This window comes from Triticum dicoccoides, chromosome 7A, assembly GCF_002162155.2.
Source record: "Triticum dicoccoides isolate Atlit2015 ecotype Zavitan chromosome 7A, WEW_v2.0, whole genome shotgun sequence".
NCBI lineage: Eukaryota > Viridiplantae > Streptophyta > Magnoliopsida > Poales > Poaceae > Triticum > Triticum dicoccoides.
The window spans coordinates 103,246,827-103,256,617 of NC_041392.1; the positions used below are offsets into that span (position 1 = coordinate 103,246,827).

Sequence of the window (9,791 nt, forward strand, 5' to 3'; positions counted from 1 at the left end):
TAAAGGCATAATACCAGGTGTAGAGGCCAACTATACAGGCTCAGTCACACTTGAAGTGGTCTTCGGATCTCCGGATAATTTCCGAAGCGAGGAGTTAATCTTCGACATAGTCCCATTCCGTAGTGGCTATCATGCACTGCTCGGGCGAACCGCATTCGCCAAGTTCAATGCGGTACCGCACTATGCATACCTTAAGCTCAAAATGCCAGGCCCTCAAGGAGTAATTACAGTCAATGGAAACACCGAACGCTCCCTCCGAACGGAGGAGCACACGGCGGCCCTTGCAGCGGAAGTACAAAGCAGCCTCTCCAGGCAGTTCTCCAGTTCGGCCATTAAATGACCGGACACCGTCAAGCGCGCCTGGAGTAACCTACAACAAGACCGCCTGGCACGATCCGAGCAGGCGTAGCAATGCAACCCCAGCCCCCGCAAAAAGGCGACGCCAGTGCTTCGCATACATAACTACGCTCTAGAAATACCATGGGTACAGGGGGAGGGGCACCATCACGACACGCCCGAAACACGGCTTAAACCGCACCAGGGGCTGCCAATTTTTTTATTTTTCTCTTACTTTCAGGACTCCATTCTTCGGAAGGCCTGTTCAGCAGTTCAATTGCCACACAAACGATGCAAGAACCAGGGAAGTAGACAAGCCACGCCACATTACGGAACTCACAGGTGGTCTCTATCACGAGTAGTATACCTGTTTCGCATACCATTCCGCAGCCTGCCCCTGGAACGGACATGTTAAATAGTCCAACCTTTCGCTTATCGCATTATTTGTATCGTTCTTCGTTGATCACAGCCCTTTTTAATAAAAAATGCATAGCTTTTGTCTATTTTTGCATTACTCTTTTTAAAAAATATATCTTCCTTAACGACATGTTGCACTCGTACACTTTGGTACGGCCAAAATACGCCAGGGGCTTTAATACCCCTCAATATGGTGTGAGAAGTCCGAACACTTTAACAAGTGCGGCACCCCGAACTTATAGCATTATATGCATCGGCTCCGAATCATGTCTTGGGTCAATAGTTGGGTTTGCCCGGCTCTTATGTTTTGGTGCCTTACGTTCCGCTATATCGACTAAGGTAGCACTAGGAGAACCACTGCGATTGTGCCCCAGTTGAGCTGGGTCGAGCACCTTAGTGGAGAAAGCTAAAACTGACTGTCATGATGAAGCGAGAGCTGGTCACTGTTCGAGAGGTTTTTCGAGTCCCTAAAGACTTATGCCGCTTATAGCGAGGAGTCGGCTCTGTCCGGCCAAGGCGTGGATAGCGCCCCGAACTCGGTCTTCTGAATACCAGGGGCTTCGCCAAAATTTAAAATTATAGAATTTTATGGCTAAGTGAGAGTGTTCACGCATTATAGTCCGATTGCCTTGTTCGTTGTGCTGAGCGCCTCCCTCGAAGGACCCAAACATGGGAAAATGAGCGCTCAGGTTTATTCCCGAACACCCCAGCACTAGCGGCACGGGGGCAGAAGCCGACGACTCGCCATCTCTCAGAATTGATAAACAACCGCACAGAAGGTAATATTTTAAATTCCAACAGCATTGCTTAGCGCATATGAACAAGTTTTCAGCGCACAGGACAAAACGAGCGAGTGTTACTCAAAAATTACATCCCTGGAACATTCATCCGCTACAAGGTAGGCACCCTTCAGAACATCCTTATAATAATTCTCGGGCTTGCGATGCTCTTTCCCCGGCGGTGGCCCGTCCTTCACAAGCTTCTCAGCATCCAGCTTGCCCAAGTGCACCTTAGCACGGGCAAGGGCCCTACGGGTACCTTCAATGTAGATGGAGCGCTTGATGACTTCGAGCCTTGGACAGGCCTCCACCAGCCGCCGCACCAGCCCGAAATAGCTCCCAGGCAGAGCCTCTCCAGGCCATAGCCGAACTATGAGGCCCTTCATGGCCTGTTCGGCCGCCTTGTGGAGCTCGACCAGTTGCTTCAGCTGGTCGCTTAGGGGCACGGGGTGTCCGGCCTTAGCATATTGAGACCAGAACACCTTCTTTGTCGAGCTGCCCTCCTCGGCTCGATAGAATGCGGCGGCATCGGACATGCTCCGGGGAAGATCTGCGAACACTCCTAAAGAGCTCCGGATTCGAGTAAGTAACAAGTAACTCACGTTTATGTGTTTGCTTTGCATAAAGAATGCCTTACCCGCCGCTATCTTCTTCACCTCATCCAACTCTTGGAAGGTCTTCTAGGATTCGGTCTTGGCATACTTGGCATTTTCAATAGCCACCGCGAGCTCGGACGCTCGCGTCTATGAGTCAAGCTCCAAACTCTCATGTTTTTTCATGAGAACCTGGAGCTCCTGCTGCACCTTGCCAACCTGGGCCTCGTACTTCTCCCGCTCAGTGCACTCCGCGGCCGCCCTCTTCTCGGCCTCGACCAGCGCTTGCTTAAGGGTTGCCACCTCAGACGTGGCCCCTACAATAGCCACGATAATCTTGTCATTTTTTGCAATTGCACCTTTTTATATATATTTAAACAAGGTATTTCTTACCTTCATTGTCCTCGAGCTGCTTCTTGGCACACCCGAGATCTTGCTCGGACCGCTCGAGGTTCTGCTTTAGCGTGTCCACTTCCGTAGTCAGTGCGGCGGACGCAGGTAGAGAAGCCTGCATACGCATATAGACTCCTTTTTGTTAGACTCCTGCGAATTTTATTTGATCCTCTATTCGGCTTTTCTTCCCGAACGCCAAACAGAGCATCAGGGGCTACTGTCTATGCGGTAATATTATTTACACATTCTTTACTTACCTCAAAGCCTGTCAAAAGGCTAGTACAAGCTTCAGTCAGTCCGCTCTTGGCGGACTGAACCTTCTGGACCACCGCACTCATAATAGTGTGGTGCCCCTCGTCGATGGAGGCGCCTTCGAGCACCTCTAACAGATTGTCCGGTGCCCCCGGTTGGATAGGGGTCATCGGGACGGTGGGCCTGCTCCTCTTGGAAGGAGGTCGCCCGTCGGACTCTGGAACCTTTGAAGGTTCTGGAGTGGTGTCCGGCCTTGAGCCGGACTTGGAGCCCTGGGGGGGTTCATCCCCTTTACTCCTGGAGTCCGGGAGGTCGCCTTGCGGCGCCTCCAGGACCACCTCCTCCCGGCTTGGAACCTGTTGAGACAACACTTCGGTGTCATCTGTAGGGCGGGGGGATGAAGCCGTCGGAAGCGAATTCACATCCGACGAGTCCAGTGAACCGCTCGACGGAAGCAGCTCGAGCCATAAGATGTTGGGCATCTTGCCCACCATGGCGCCTCCGCACTCCGCCTGGTTGCCGCGCACCACCTTCGACTTGACATTGAAAGTCTTGAGCCATAGGCCGAAATGGGGGCGGATGCGGAGGAAGGCCTCGCACACGACGATAAACGCCGAGATGTTGAGGACGAAGTTCGGGGCCAGATCATGGAAATTCAGGCCGTAGTAGAACATGAGCCCCCGGACAAATGGATGGAGAGGGAAGCCTAGTCCGCGGAGGAAATGGGGGAGGAACACCACCCTCTCATGGGGCCTAGGGGTGGGGATGAGCTGCCCCTTTTCGGGAAGCCGGTATGCAATGTCGTTAGACAAGTATCCGGCCTTCCTCAGCTTTTTGATGTGTCCCTCTGTGACGGAGGAGACCAGCCACTTGCCTCCCGCTCCGGACATGGCTGGAGAAGGTTGAGGTGGGAGTGCGGACTTGGGCGCTGGAGCTCGAGTGCGCGAGAATGGATAGGCAAAGGAGGAAGAAGGCGTAGGTGAAGAGGTGGATCCTTATCCCCTTATATGGGTGGACGCAACTACGTGTCCCCACCAGCCTGGTAAAACTCGCTTATCTCCAAGCGCCATAATCAATGGCACGGTTGGGTTACCCACGCCCGTATTGATGAGAATCCCGGAATAAGGGGACACGATCTCTGCTTTGACAAGACGTGCCAAGGAAACCGCCTCGCATAACGCGCTGAGGTGGGATAATGAAACGACTCGGATAAAGGCTTGGCCGTGGTGTGTCACGCTACGGAACACGTCAGCAGATTAGATTTGTGTAAATATTATTCTCTCTATGGCAATATGTGGAAACTTATTTTGCAGAGCCGGACACTATCTTTGTGTTCAAAATCTTCTATGAAATACTTGGAGGAGGAACCCGCCTTGCAATGCCGAAGACAATCTGCGCGCCGGACTCGTCGTCATTGAAGCCTGGTTTAGGGGCTACTGAGGGAGTCCTGGATTAGGGGGTGTTCAGATAGCCGGACTATACCTTCAGCCGGACTCCCGGACTATGAAGATATACGATTGTAGACTTCATCCCGTGCCCGGAAGGGACTTTCCTTGGCGTGAAAGGCAAGCTTGGCGATATGGATATTCAGATCTCCTACCATTGTAACCGACTTTTGTAACCCTAACCCTCTCCGGTGTCTATATAAACCGGAGGGTTTTAGTCCGTAGGACAAGATACAGAACAACAATCATACCATAGGCTAGCTTCTAGGGTTTAGCCTCTCCGATCTCGTGGTAGATCTACTCTTGTACTACCCATATCATCTATATTAATCAAGCAGGACGTAGGGTTTTACCTCCATCAAGAGGGCCCGAACCTGGGTAAAACTTCGTGTCTCTTGCCTCCTGTTACCATCCGGCCTAGACGCACAGTTCGGGACCCCCTACCCGAGATCCGCCGGTTTTGACACCCACAGTAGTGTTTTGAAAGCGATTGAAGCGATGATGACAAACAATAAAGTGAAGGGAGTTGTATCGATCAAGGTAAGACAACATCGATGACAAATATGTTGACGAAGAAACATTCGGCCATGAGTAGGCTGTGGCGAGGGCCAAAACTAGCTAGAACATCATATCCAAGCATATGCATTTAAACTAACCATGCACCAATTCTTAGGCATTTTCCATGAAGTTACCAGTGATATACTTTTGTTCCCCACTATAGACAAACATGTTCAATGCCCGTTGATCAACTAAGACATTTTTATAACTTAGACAACTTTTTGAAACTAGCAAAATTCGAAGTAGCCCTATGCCATGGATAAAGCACCAGAACGGTATGAAAAAAACACAATCCTTAGGTTGAGAGACACATGCCAATTATGTAATACACCTCATTAGCTCCAGAAAAGCGAATCATCGACATATCGAAGGTCCCTGAACCATCCACAGATGGTGTTGCTCACCCTGGAGAAAGAAATGAGTACCAACCCCGATTTATCCTTAACACCCCATTGCACCATTTCATCATGGGTAATTCCCAATTTAAGGAATATTCCCATCAACATACCCTATATTTAGCGAATTTGTTGACACAGTGTAGTCCTCCTTTCCAAGAAATTGTCTCCAAATCGACTAGAAAGGCCCACCCATCAGACTGGCGATGAATTATACAAGGACTACATTCGTAAAATACACAAAACTAGTAATGGGGTGGATTATAAAAAGGAAACAAAAATCTACAATGATTGGCCACTCAAGAGAAATCAACAAGTCGTCTCGATCCTGCTCTGTCAGGAGACAAATGCAAGACCCATGATGGCTAGGGTTAGTGTTCAGATGGTGTGGTAGAGTTTTGAAAGCAATTGAAGCCATGATAACAAACAATGAAGTGAAGGGAAATGTATCGATCAAGGTAAGAAAACCTCGAGGACAAATGCGTTGATGATGAAACATTAGGTCGCGAGTAGGCCACGACAAGGGGCAAAACTAGCTGGAACATTATGTCTAGGCATAAGTGTTTTAGAATAACCATGCACCAATCGTTGGGCATTTTCCATGAAGTTATGTGTGAGGTATTTTTGTTCTTCGCAACGGGTAAACATGTTCAACGCCCGTCAATCAACTAAGACATTTTTAATAACTAAGAGATTGTTTTGAAAGGAAATTGCTTCATGGACGACAGTTTGCACACGATCTGCGAATGATGCTTCCTCCCCAATTGTTCTCCTACATGCACACTCATTGTTGGTGCTTCCACGTAAGAATCGTGCACGCGTCGGTTGCACCTTCGTCGTGTGTATAGCAGTGTTGGTTTTGAAACTAGCAAAGTGTTGAAGTAGCCCTCTACCACGGATAAAGCACCAAAACCTATGTAAAATAAATAAATACAATCTTCAGGTGGAGACACAACCGACAAATATGTAAGGCATCTCATCCGCTTTAGTAAAGCGAGCCATCCACATATCGCGGGTCGCAACGCCACCCACAGATGGAGTTGCTCACCCTAGAGCCTTAATGGGTACGAACCCAGGCCACCATGTGATATACTTATCCTGACCACCCCACGGTGCCATTTAATCGTGGGTAGTACATAATTTGAGAAATATTCTCGCCAACGCAACAAAAATTGGCCAACTTGTTCACATGGTGCGATCCTCCTTTTGAGCAAACTGTCTCCAAACTGAATAGAAAGGCCCACCCATCAGACTGACGATAAATGCACTGGGAGCACATTCGTAAAATACACAACTTAGCTCACAGTAAGATGGATTATAAAAGGAAAGGCACACCAGTAGTGTCTAGCCACTCAAGCCAAATCAACGAGCCATCTTGATCAGCGTGAGCCGCTCCATCCCGAGACAAATGCAAGACTCGTGACGTCTAGGGTTAGGGTCAGGATGGCGTGGTGGTGTTTCAAAGGTGATTTAAGTGACGATGACAAGCAGTGAAGTGAACGAGAATGTGCCGGCCATGGCCAAGATGACCTCACAGACTCATGCGTTGGTGACAAAGCATTCCACCACGAGGAGGACTCGACGAGGGCCAACAATAGAACCTGCTCTCAAAGTCCATGCGTTTCTTGACTAATCATGCTAGGCGTTTCTGTAAAGTTGTTGGTGAAATAGTTCTATTTCACACAAGCGATAAACATATTTGATGCCCATCAATCACCCAAGACATTTTTATTATAACCAAGGCACTGTCTTTTCTTATAGAAAAGCTAAGGCATTGTGTTTGGTTTGATAAGACTAGTCCTGGCCATCTCAGGCCCGGCCCTGTCGGCCCACCCAGGCCCAGCCCTAAAATCCAGGGCCTAGGCCCGATGGGCTTGTCTATGGGCCGGGCTTGGGCCTGAGTTTTGAGCCCATCAGCAGGGCCTGGACGGGCTTGGGCTTGGCATATTGGCATTTTAAGGAAGAGGCCCGGCCCACGACCCTAAGCCCTAAGGGCTTTTCAGGGCTTTTTACGAGATGGGCCGGGCTTGGGCTTGAAAAGTAGGCCCGATAGTAGGGTCTGGGAGGGCCTGGGCCTCAGTTTTCTGCCATGGGCTTTTTTAGGCCCGACCCATGGCCAGATATAGATAAGACCATGCCAATATGTTGTTTTGTTTGTTATTCATTATTGTTGGTATCAAAACACTTACCAATCCTATGATTACGTCTCCTTCCTAAACATGTAAAACCACGATAATCGGCCAAAACTAATACTACGATGGACGGCCCAGCCTAGCCTAGCGCATGATAATGATTAGATTAAGAACCAAATAATAATAATAACAATAATAATAATTGTACTAGTAAAACTCAAACAACCCGCTTGTCCTCTCCGCTGACCTCACCCCCTCCCTCGCAAAACAAAGCCTCTAGAAAACAGGTGAGACGAGCCGCGTGCGTCAAGCAGATGTGCTCCTTGACAAATGACGTGCAGTCGTCCCGAGAAGAAAAATGGTAGAAAGCTACACGCACCTGTCTCATTTCACCCACATGAAAAACAGCCTTACGCTAACACAGGGCCGAGAAGCTTCCAGGCCCCCAAGTCAGTTATACATGTAACGTGCATGTAGCCTTCCTATCGACTGAAACGCACTAGCTCAGCCAGCCGTAAAGCGGGTCACACCCCTAACAGGTGAGCCCACGGATTTTGTTTGGGTCCACGACGCGAGACCCGCGTGCAGGAACTTCCGTAATTTTTTCATGGAGGACATGATCCATTCGCATCCACTCAACATCGCAGTCACTGACACTCAGACCCCACCCGACTCACGCGTCCCATGATGTGCGCCGTGCCGCGTGCACATAGCGTGAGCCGACCTTCCCACCACCCGGCCAATCATGGGCGACCACGTGGCAGCTCGACCATTGGATCTCGATCGGAGGGCTGGGAGGACGCGGATGGGCCCGCGCGACCCGTCGATGGGGGTCACCGCGGGACGGGCCACTGGCTGGCGCCGGTCGCTCCCCCGCGAATCTATTTAACCCGGCCGCCCTCGCTCGCCCGCCGGCGTCGCCGCCGCCCGCACACACGCAGCCACCAGAAGCGGAGGAGAAGAAATAAGAACTAGCGTAGAATAAAAAGGGGAAAACAACGCCAGAAAGAATAATATCCGGAGCACGAGGCCAACGAGGACGACGAGCGGCAGCATCACGGAGGAGGAGGAGGAAGAAAAGCGACCGACTACGACAGCCCGCGAGCTCTCGAGGTGAGGATTTCTCCGCACTCGATTTGGTGATACCTGCGCTGGTAGTAGATTGGTTCGATTCATGGCTCGGCTTCAATCCGCACGACTGCTTCGAGGGGATTTGCGTCCGCGTTCTTGATGCGGGGGGACGAACAGGGGGGGATTTTCCGCCGTGGAGACGGGCCCCGGTCGCCCCAATGCGGCGGCGCCGGGAATTTGGGGGCGGAAATCCTCTTCTTGCGCTAGAAAGGTGTAGCCCCGAGAGGAGTCCACCAAAAGCAAGAGCTGAAAAGAGCGTCGAATTTCCGAACTCACAAGTTCTCTGGATCTTGAGAAAGAGTACCTCTGGTGTTGCTTGAGTTGTTGGGGAGGCCATAAATACCTGGAGCTCAAGATTTTGTCTTCTCTTTCTCTACCTGTTTTGGTCGGTAGTATCGGTTTGCCTGCATCTTTTGTACTACGAACTGGGGTGAAGTTTTAGCTAGGGGTGAACTCTGTGATGGCACAATGCTGCTCCCTGCTCGTTAGGTTTATTTGCTTGTGATTTCTTGAGTTGAGTCTGCGCCTTGTGATTCGGTCCCGTTTAGGATGAACCGGTCGATTTCGAGAAGGAAAGAAACCGATTTTGGGGAACCAACAGGGCGTATTAATCAATCACTCTAAGAAAGCCGCGGCAGAAGTTAACGCACAGTATCCAAATTGTGTTATTGCAGAACATATGCCCCTCCTCATCCACATTCAATGAATCTTCAAATTCCCCTGTGATTGATGACCACCTTAAAAAATGGCACACTCTTGTCTGAAGGATATAATTCGTCTCCTTTTTGTATTTTTTTCTTTTCTTTTTCTTGGTGAGGTAAATCTTCTTATTCCCATTACTTTGACCTTCTCTCCAGTTTCTTAGGTTAGGCGGTCTATCTGCTGTGTCCTCTTTTAGTTAGGTTTTGAAGCAGTTTTTGTTTATCAGGGTTTCTTGTTTTAGTTGCAGTTAACTCTGTAATTAAATAGTCCAAACAAAGTGGCAGGTGATGATGCAAGGTTGTATTTTTTCTTCTAACTGAATTAGGTGGGTTTGTCTACCTGTGATTTTCTTTTATGTTAGAGGGAGCCACGCCACTGACACATGGGCCCACGGGTTCTCCCTGGGTCCACGGTGCACGACCCGCCTGCGTGAGCTCCCGTAGCTTCCTCCCCTTGGAGAGCACGGTGGCTCCGCACCCACCCACCGTTGGCGTCACCAACACCCGGGTCCCGCCTGGCGCGGTGTGCGCCATCCCGCGTGCGGTGATTTCGAGAAATAAATAAACCAATTTTGGGAACCAACAGAGGAAAATAATCAATCACCTCTAAGAAAGCCGCGGCAGAAGTTAAAACTCACTATCCAAATTGTGTTAGTGCG

The 9,791-nt window shown here is 49.9% G+C and overlaps 1 protein-coding gene across 1 annotated transcript in view; it reads left to right on the plus strand.

The window, feature by feature from the left end:
* The first annotated feature begins 8,202 nt into the window (after nucleotides 1–8,202).
* Nucleotides 8,203–9,791, plus strand: part of LOC119331151 (probable transcriptional regulator SLK3) — an 8,727-nt gene continuing 7,138 nt past the window's right edge. The window contains exon 1 of the mRNA XM_037604324.1: nucleotides 8,203–8,413. The gene's annotated coding sequence lies outside the window, so the exon portion shown is untranslated. The remainder of the gene's footprint in view (nucleotides 8,414–9,791) is intronic.